The 9,658-nt window shown below is 38.7% G+C and overlaps 1 pseudogene across 1 annotated transcript; it reads right to left on the bottom strand.

Annotated features, from left to right (window-relative positions):
- Positions 1-1,627: 1,627 nt before the first annotated feature.
- Positions 1,628-6,460, bottom strand: LOC309797615 (ferritin heavy chain-like; annotated as a pseudogene). Its single transcript has 2 exons — positions 6,384-6,460; positions 1,628-2,756 (listed from the first exon to the last, which is right to left on the bottom strand). The product of its transcript is annotated as a ferritin heavy chain-like (transcript).
- Positions 6,461-9,658: the final 3,198 nt, after the last annotated feature.

The raw sequence follows: 9,658 nt of genomic DNA on the forward strand, positions 1-9,658 counted from the left end.
AATGAGGTTTAGCTACCAGGTGTGTGCTTCTGGAACAACACACGAAGGGCCCTATTTTTTTTTTTTTACTTTATTTTTATATTATTTTATGTTTTGGCTGCGTTGGGACTTTGTTGCTGCATGCGGGCTTTCTCTAGTTGCGGCAAGTGGGGGCTATTCTTCATTGTGGTGCATGGGCTTTTCATTTCGCTGGCTTCTCTTGTTGCGGAGCATGGGCTCTAGGTGCACAGGCTTCAGTAGTTGTGGCTTGCGGGCTCTAGAGCGCAGGCTCAGTAGTGTGGCACATGGGCTTAGTTGCTCCGCGGCATGTGGGATCTTCCCAGACCAAGGATCAAACCCATGTCCCCTGCATTGGCAGATGGATTCTTAACCGCTGCGCCACCAGAGAAGCCCACAGTGGGACCTTTTAACGTTTCCAAAGCTATTTTCTTTGGAATACTGTTCTGTGACATTTGGTAGAAAAAGAATCCTATGATCAGAATGTTTGGGAAACACTGAATATTTTATCCCCACGTTATACATTCAAAATGTATATTTTTTACATCAGACCTAAAATTCCTAGAATAAACAAAAACTGAAAAAACAAACCAAAAAATCCTGCTAATTCGATTAATACAAGTTTTCCACTGAACACTTGTGAGTGTTTTTGAGGCACTGGCTGATACTGAACACAGTCTTGGGAAGGTTGATCTAAGGAATTAAAATTCTGTAAATTATGAGGAAAACACTTTTAGGTGAGAAGAGATGCATATGGTAGCAGGCTTCAGTATTCTGTATTTCCATTCGGGAAATTGTTCTTATTTGATCCCTTCCACCCTTGATCCTTTTTCCTTTCAGTGGACTTTGTAGTAGGATAAAGGGAAAAATGTCATTTACTGCCCTAGAAGAGCTATTTACTCTAGTGTAAATACAGTGGAGGCTGGTAAAAGTGTGTTGATAATAAGACATATTAGCTTAGGTTCTCTTGGTAGCAAAGAACAAAAACTAAATCAAAGTTGGATATGTGAAACCCAAGGGCAGAAATACAGCCAGGCTCAGGAAAGGTCTAGGAAGCAGCTATATCATTTCCAGTAATGTGATCGCCGAACTGCTTTTCAACAAAGGGCGTCTTCCTAATGAACTTCAAAATGAGCTCTGTTGCTTGTTGGAGTTAAAATATATATATATATCTATATATCTATATATATATGTTTATACATATATATACGTATACACACACACACACAAGCATGCATATATACATATGATACAAAGAAAGAAAACATATATAAGTGGATGTTTTGTTATTACAACATGCATGCCAGGCACTGGTGACCATGGGAGGTCACCTCCGTGTTTCTGAGCAAGACAGCCTAACACTCATTTTTCCATTATCACTGTTGCCCAGAGTGAACTTGTCAAAGAGATACTCCACCATTCAGACTTCCAAACCCCTCCACCCCCCATCTTGCTACTCATACTTAACCATTAGTATTTGCATAATTAATGCACATAAACATTTCAGGTGAAACTGAAGACACCCTTTATTTTAATCCCTGCCCAATCCCATTCCCTCCACTTGTTCCCCAGAGGCAACTGCAATCATGATTTTCAGGCTATGGTTCTATACTTTCACTATGCACATGCACCCACGTTCACCAGGTACCCCTACCTCACCCCACCCCACCCCAGTCTACCCCCATATACCTACATTATTTATAAGGGGAAGACTGATTTTGTGTTTTCCAGGGCCCCATGGAACACCTTCTCCCTCCCACTGTGGAGATCCTGAGCTGCATCTGGTTGGGGTATGGCTGTGTTCAGAAACTCCTGGATACCTGTTTTAAAACTTAAAAAATGAGAGATTTGCCCACATGAATCAACCAGAGACCTTTATTTATTTATGAACCAATAACTTTATTGGAAGAAACGGAAAAACTGGAAGAAAAAAACTTAAGTGATAAAATAAAGTCCAGGAAAAGAGAGTCCTGCCCTTGTTGCCAAAAAAAAAAAAACAAAACCAAAACTTAAGTGAACTTCTTCTGCAAGGGCACTCTTGCCGTCTGCATGGCAGGCATGGTGACCAGGGCTCTGGTCACCCCGTGGCTCTGGGGAAGTCCAGTCCAGGCTCATTTCTTCTTGTCGCTGTCGCCCAGGGTGAGCTTGTCAAAGAGTTACCCTGCCAGCTCGATGTCTGGGGCCCCCATCATGCTCAGGGTGGTGACATGACCCTCCAGCTGTCTGATGAGGGCCACCTACTGGCTGAGGTAGTGAGTTGCCAGGAAGTGGAGCAGGTGGGGGTCGCACTTGTCGGTGGCCAGCTGGTGCAGTGGAGCAGGCTCCGGGTCGCTAGCTTCTCCAGGAACAAGGCGCACTTCATGGCCTTGAGGCCGCTCTTGCACTCGTCACTGACTGGCTTCCTGATGTCTTGGAAGTTGAGGCGGCCCCCCGCGCTGGTTCTGCAGGCGCTTCAGGCCCTGGGCCCACAGTGGCGCAGGAAGAACCGGCTGAAGTGCTTCAAGGCCACGTCGTCGCGGTGGAGGTAAAAGGCCACGGCCAGGCACACGAAAGAGGCGTGGAGCTGCAGGGTGAAATGGCTGTTGACGGCGGCCTCGCAGTCGGCGTGGTAGCTCTGGCGCACCTGCGAGGGCGGCGCGGGCAGCGTGGTGGGTGTGAAGGCCAAGGTGAAGGCGAAGCCGCGGGGCCTGCGGTACCTGTCTCGGAGTCCTTTCACGTGATTTAGCACTTTCCTTCGTCTTGGGTAAGTGCAGACTTCTCTTTTGTTTGTCAGAAAACAAAAGGCTTAGGTGTATTCTTAGAGAAAGAGCTTAACTGTGTGGATGTATTTATCCCCTCCAGCCTCATTTGTCCTTTCACTGCCACTCAGCAAGCATTTTTTTTAACCCCTCAATGATGTTGTATGGAATGAGCCACAGTGGTAGGAAATACCATTGATCTCAAATTATCTTTCATTCATTCATTCAGTAAATATTTATTGATTACTTAGTATGGCCCAGGCACTGGTATGGGATTTGGGCATATATTAGTAACAAAGAAAGACAAAGTCTGTTCCCATGAGGTTTGTATTCTAGTGGAGAAGCAGACCAAAACAAAACAAAACAAAAAACTACTGTTTTTCTCCCTTTCTTGTCTCCAGTAAATACGTATAAGATATTACACATGTATAAGTCAATATTTTCTTAGAAGTTAAGGATGTTATAGTGGAAGACATAAGACCAATCTAGGTATTTATAATTAATTAATTCAACAGCCATTTCTAGACAGTATTCCAAATATGTGTCAGTGTTTGACTCTGGAGATACACAGAAGAATCAGACATGGTCTCTGTTCTCAAGGTACAAGAAAGAGTGATGGACTGTTTTAAGTGCTCTCAATGGTTTTAAAGTTTTTGGATAAAATAGCTGTTTTCACTTACAGTTTTATTACCATGACTTTGACTAATGTACTTTTTTGGGGGGTCCCTTTATTTCTCTGTGAAAGCTCATGCTGTGCTATAATCATTGTTTATGAAGGAAGCAAAGGATCAAATATCAACTGTCACTTTGTACACTTATCTGAGCAATTTTAGAGGCATTTAATTGTTGAGTCTGTAAAGAAATAGAATAATAACAATGTCTATTTGATAAGTTGATGTTAATGATAGGATCATACATTAGAGATGGAAAAGAACTACATGATCAGTTTCTCAGTGAGATAAAATTGTATTCTATGTTTGCTTAACACCAGTGTTTAGTCTTAATATAATTGCAATCTTTCAAAAATTTCCTTGGAAGAGTCCATTGTAGACTTCACTGGAAGAATCTATTTAAATAGAAGAAATCTTGATTTTGTAGAACATTTTCTCCTTATGTCCCAAGATCATTTAATAATTAATTTATCTGGACAACTTTACTCTTCAAATATTAAAATAATACTATTGAATGGTTCTATGTCTACTAAGGGGTGATAATGGTGTTTCTCAGATTTTTTATCCCTCATCATTACTCCCTAGGTTAGAAGATAATGTTAAAATACATGTTATAACTAAGAGAAACCTAAGGTTTAAAATCTAACTTTTTAAAGGGAAATCAATAAACTAGCATGAACTGGAACCTCAAATTTCCATGAAGGAAATATACATATATCTAAACAAAAACATTGCATCCAGTTTTTCTTTAATGAGGAATGTAAAGCTAAATACAAACACAGAATGAAAAAACTTCAGAGCAGATGATGTTTTTAGAAAAATTTTAAATTTTATTTTTTAAATGTATTTATTTTATTTTTAAATTTTTGGCTGCATTGGGTCTTTGTTGGATGTGGGCTTTCTCTAGTTGCAACGAGTGGGGGCTCCTCTTTGTTGCAGTGCATGGGCGTCTCATTGCGATGGCCTCTCTTGTTACGGAGCACGGGCTCTAGGTGCTTGGGCTTCAGTAGTTGTGGCATGCCGGCTCAGTAGTTGTGGCACATGGGCTTAGTTGCTCCGTGTCATGTGGGATCTTCCCGGACCAGGGCTCGAACGGATGTTCCCTGCATTGGCAGGTGGTTTCTTAAGCAGTGTGCCACCAGGGAAGCCCCCGAAATTAAAAAAAATTTGATAATCAAATTTTATAGTTTATAACTTGGTCTGTGCTAAGATAATGTCTTTTAAAATATCAATATAGGACTATAAGATGAAGGTTTCTTTGAAATGTTTGTGGTCAGTGTTGGTATTATGTTAGGATTCTCCAGAAAAACAGAACCAATAGAAGATATATTTGTATATTATATAAAATAAGGAATTAGCTCACGTGATTATGGAGGCTGACAAGTCTCAAAATCTGCAGTTGCCGTACTTGAGACCAGGAGAGTCCATGGTGTAGGTCCAGTCCAAAGGCCAGGAGGCTCAAGACCCAGGAAATTCAAGTTGAAGGCAGGAAAAAACAATGTCCCTGCTCCAAGGCAGTCAGGCAAGAGGAGTTCCTGCTTACTCAGAGGAAGGTCAGCATTTTTATTTTATTCAGGCCTTCAAATGATTGTATGAGGCTCATCGACTTTAAGGAAAGCAATCTGCTTTACTTAGTCTACTATTTCAAATGTTAACCTCATGGAAAAACACCCTTTCAGGCACAAACGATAACATTTGACTAAATATCTGGGTACCCCCTTTGAAGTTGACATATAAAAATTAGCTATCACAGTATTACTCATGATAAATGCAGAGTCAACAAATAAAAATTCTCATGCTATAATCTGCAAAAACTGTTTTGACTTTCAGTTCCCTTCATTAATTTACAAATGTTACAGAACTAATAGTTACACAACTGATATTAGACAATAAGTTCTGACTCCGTGTCAATGATTAGCTCTCATTCATTCATTCAGCATATTTCTATTGAGCACCTATTATATGACAGGTATTTTATAGGTACTAACATAAAAACTTGTTCTGTAAGCTCCTCATATTTGTATTTCTTTTGTAGCTAAGTGCTAGTAAATGTTACATATAATTCCTTCTTTGAAAATTAATAGATGAAGTAGGATCAATGGTATAATCTTAAGGAAGTAGACCATAAGTAGCAGCAGTCGGTGGCTTATCTCACTCTCTGTGTTTTGTGTGTGTGTGTGTGTGTGTGTGTGTGTGTGTATACATATGTATAAATCAATCATTTAATGAGAGGTAGTGAAAAGTGATACATCGATATTCTATATCTCTGGGCTGTTCACTCTGCATTACCTCATTATTACAGATACTGGATTAGATTATTATTACCCATATTTCACAGATAAAGAAATTGTGAATTAAAGTATGTAACATGATCAAACACAGAGCTTATAAATAGCAGAGAGTGACACTCTGAATTGGATTCCTCTCTGGGTAGTTTGGGAAGTTTGGCTGGACCATGAGCTCCATTAGAACAAAGACTGTTCAACTTGTGATGCTAAATTTCACATAGTAGGGGCTCAAAAATATAAATTAAAATATTGAGTGGCCTATGAAAAGCTTTAGTCTCATTATTTCTCCAAATTAAAAAAATGAGTGGGAGTAGATGTTGAATATATATTTAAACTCTATTTCCTTTAGAAGGAAAAAAAATCAAAGACACCCAATGGTGATAAATTACTATTATAATTTTAGTTTAATATGCATAAACATAAAACCAGGCATAGAAATTGGTATGCTTTTATAACTGTAAACCAGACAATTTGTAAATATATGCAAATACAACTATAAAACTATTAAAAGTAAGAAGTTCCAATTATGCACCCGATTATGCTTTTTGTCTTAAACACAGTCCCTTGTCACTGAGAACACACTAGTTGACGAGATGCAGGTTCCCTTTCGAGTGCGCCGTGTCTGTGTCCCGACATCCGTGAAAGATCTCAGTGCTCTACCGCCCTTTTGTACTGAAGACATGACGTACTTTAGCTCATATGATGATTCATAATGTACTTTTGCTTTCAGGTAGTGGAAGTCATCATTCAAATAGTGTCTGTCCATGTTCTTTTTTATTAGTTTGTGAAAAGTAATTCTGATGCAGTTTGTTGATTTCATGAAATACCATTAAAAGCCTCAGTAACTTCAGTAACTGAAGAGGCTGTTCAAACTGGGAATTGAGGGGGAAGAGAACTACGGACAGAATTTTAAGGGATAACACTCTTCCCTTTGAGTTTCATTCTATTAAACTATTTTTCACCTCCCAGTCATCACTTTAAAAAGAAATTTTAGTGTTTGCAGCTGGTAAAATGTGACTATAAGGGTGGACATGCGACAGTTGTCCTTTTTACACTAGAACATGCCAGCCTAGCAGCAGTCACACTCAGTGTGATTCAAAACACACACGCAGGCATGGACAGTGAGTTTGTGCTGCTGCATTGAGCTATAGACAGATCCAGATAATTCTGAAAATGCTTCCAGTAATTTTTCATTTGGATGTAAACACAAGAACAGATCCATGGAATTCACCAATACAGGTAGAGAACACTGAGTTAGAATGGCATGGACACACCATATATCTAGTCAATAACTATCTAGGACCTAATATATTCCAGCTTTGTGCTAAATGCTGAATGATTGCAACAGGCGTTGACTTTAATCTCATGGGCCCTAGAGTCGGTTTCAGTTCACTATGTTCACTGACAGAATGTATATGTGATGAATGTAAAATTAGATGCTAATGAGTTGATAATAGAATATGTATATATATATTGAAATATTCATATATATTCAATAATATTTTGTTTGAAATCTTTACTACTATTGTCACAGATACAGAAATTGCTATAGACGTTCTCATACCTTTTCCTACATAGCAATTAGGTTTAGGGAAAATAATTTTGGTGGAATGGTGTTAGTCAACCTACAAATCCAGAATGTCTTGGTTGAAGGTGTAGATACTTTGTTTCACTAAAATTAAGTGTAAGTTTTTCCAAACAAGTTAGGAAAAAAATGCAAAATCCTTATAAAATGTTCCTTATGATTCCATACCTTACTATACTATTAACCCAATGTGTTAATAAGCTTGTATTTAATGTAATCATTATTCTTCATAATTTGACATGAGTAATGTCCTCTCACATTTTAATTTTCTAAATTTTTTTTTTTTTGCAGGACGCGGGCCTCTCACTGTTGTGGCCTCTCCCGCTGCGGAGCAGAGGCTCCGGATGCACAGGCCCAGCAGCCATGGCTCACGGGCCCAACCGCTCTGCGGCATGCGGGATCCTCCTGGACTGGGGCACGAACCCGTGTCCCCCGCAACGGCAGGCGGACTCTCAACCACTGCGCCACAAGGGAAGCCCTAATTTTCTAAACTTTTAAACCATATTCTCAATGACTTATTTGCTGATTTCCTTTTTTATAAAAATATGATACCTCAACCAACCACTGTTAAACTCAGCAAAAAGCAGTTTCCAAAGTAAATGTTTTGTAAAGTGTTTCCTGTGTATTACTCACATTTATTACTTTTCCTCTGACCTTTTTATATTTCAGTTCATACATGAAAAATAAACAATGTCCTTTTGACTTATTTTCTTGAAGTCTTTTGCCATTTTCCAAATATATCTGAGTAGTTAAGGTCAGTTAAACCTATTTAAAGTTTCAAATTTCTAGGAAATATCTGATATTTAGTAACTTTCTGCCCAAATGATTTTAAATCTCATTTATTATAAAGTGAATTAAAAGATTGGCATACGTTCTTTAAATAGAAAGATTATCAACCTGCTTTTGCTAATGTAGATGGTGCTCTTCAGTTCTGATTTCATACATGACAAACAACCCAGGATTAAAGGCTCATTAATAATCTGCCAAATACTGTCAGCTGTATGACTCAATGCTCCATTAGTAATGTAATCCCTTGATTTTCTTCTGCCAGAAAAGTGATTCTTTGAAACCATTGGCAGTAATATGAATTTATACATTATATGTGTGTGTGTGTGTGTGTGTGTGTGTGTGTGTATCTCTTGGAAGAGAGACTGAACGCCAAGACAAAACCTTGCATTCCTTTACAGGACGTGCAATGCAGATCTATTGTGGAGTAACTGCTGGATCTGGGAAGGAAGGTGAGGCTAAAGGCAGCCCATTAGAAAGGGAAGAGGCTGTTGGAACTGGGAGTTGAGGGGAAGAGAACTACTGACAATTTTAAGGGATAACACTCTTCTTGCCTTTGAGTGTCTGTGTGGTAGAGTCCATGGCCTAGAGTAGAAGGGGGAAGCTGTACTAGAGCAGCTTCTGGTGGCGGGAATATTATTTTCTTATACATGCAGCTATTGAAACATTGCTTAACATTCCTCAGATCTTAACTGTCAAGGACAAAAAACAGTAATGATAACTGGAAATGTCAGTTCCACATCCACAATAATCTATTTACAATTGCTTCCCTCTTTCACGAGTTCTCTATCAATTATCCACGCTTTTATCCCCCCCCCCCAAATCATCACTTTTTCCTTAATCACATGTATTCCTCAGTTATGCTGTAGAGAACTGCAGTTTTCCCTTCGTGGCCCTTCCCCCTTAATCCTTTTTTTTTATTTTCCACATTAACAATCCCTAATTTTTAGAAAAAAAGACAATAGTATATAAATGAATCAAGGTGCAGAATTCCTCAGATTATAAAAATCAATTCCTGGAGCGTTATTGATTGGTAACTATATTGATCACATCAATGTAAGTATTTTAATCAGTCTGTCTACAGAGATTGCAGCTACAAGATAAAAAAACATAATCAGTTTATTCAGTTGTTACAAATGTAGGAGGGGGAAATGGAAATAGGATTAACAAGATTTTATGCAGAACCAAGAGTCCACTTCCTTTTCTTTCCAGAGACACTATTCTATAAACCATGGTATTGCTTCTCCTAGCCAGACTATGAAGCATGTTTGGTTAGATTACATTTTGAATTATACCAGTTCCTTGGAGTAAATGTCTCTATGGGACACTTGGGTTTATAAAACTCTGTTTCATAGCTGGATGATGTAGAGCATCCCTCAGACTATCTTGTTGCAAAAGAATGCTGTTGGGTCAAATGAACAAGAGAAAACAGGTAATAATATAATATTAGAACTCTCTACAAAATAACATCTCAATTCACATTTTGCGCTACGTCCAGTGACATCTTAGAAAACCATTCTGTGTGTATGTATGTATGGAGTGCACAGATTCGTACGTACATATTGGGCTTTGATCACGAATGTTAATGTTCGC

This window comes from Mesoplodon mirus, assembly GCF_964341445.2.
Source record: "Mesoplodon mirus genome assembly, contig: HAP1_SCAFFOLD_798, whole genome shotgun sequence".
NCBI lineage: Eukaryota > Metazoa > Chordata > Mammalia > Artiodactyla > Ziphiidae > Mesoplodon > Mesoplodon mirus.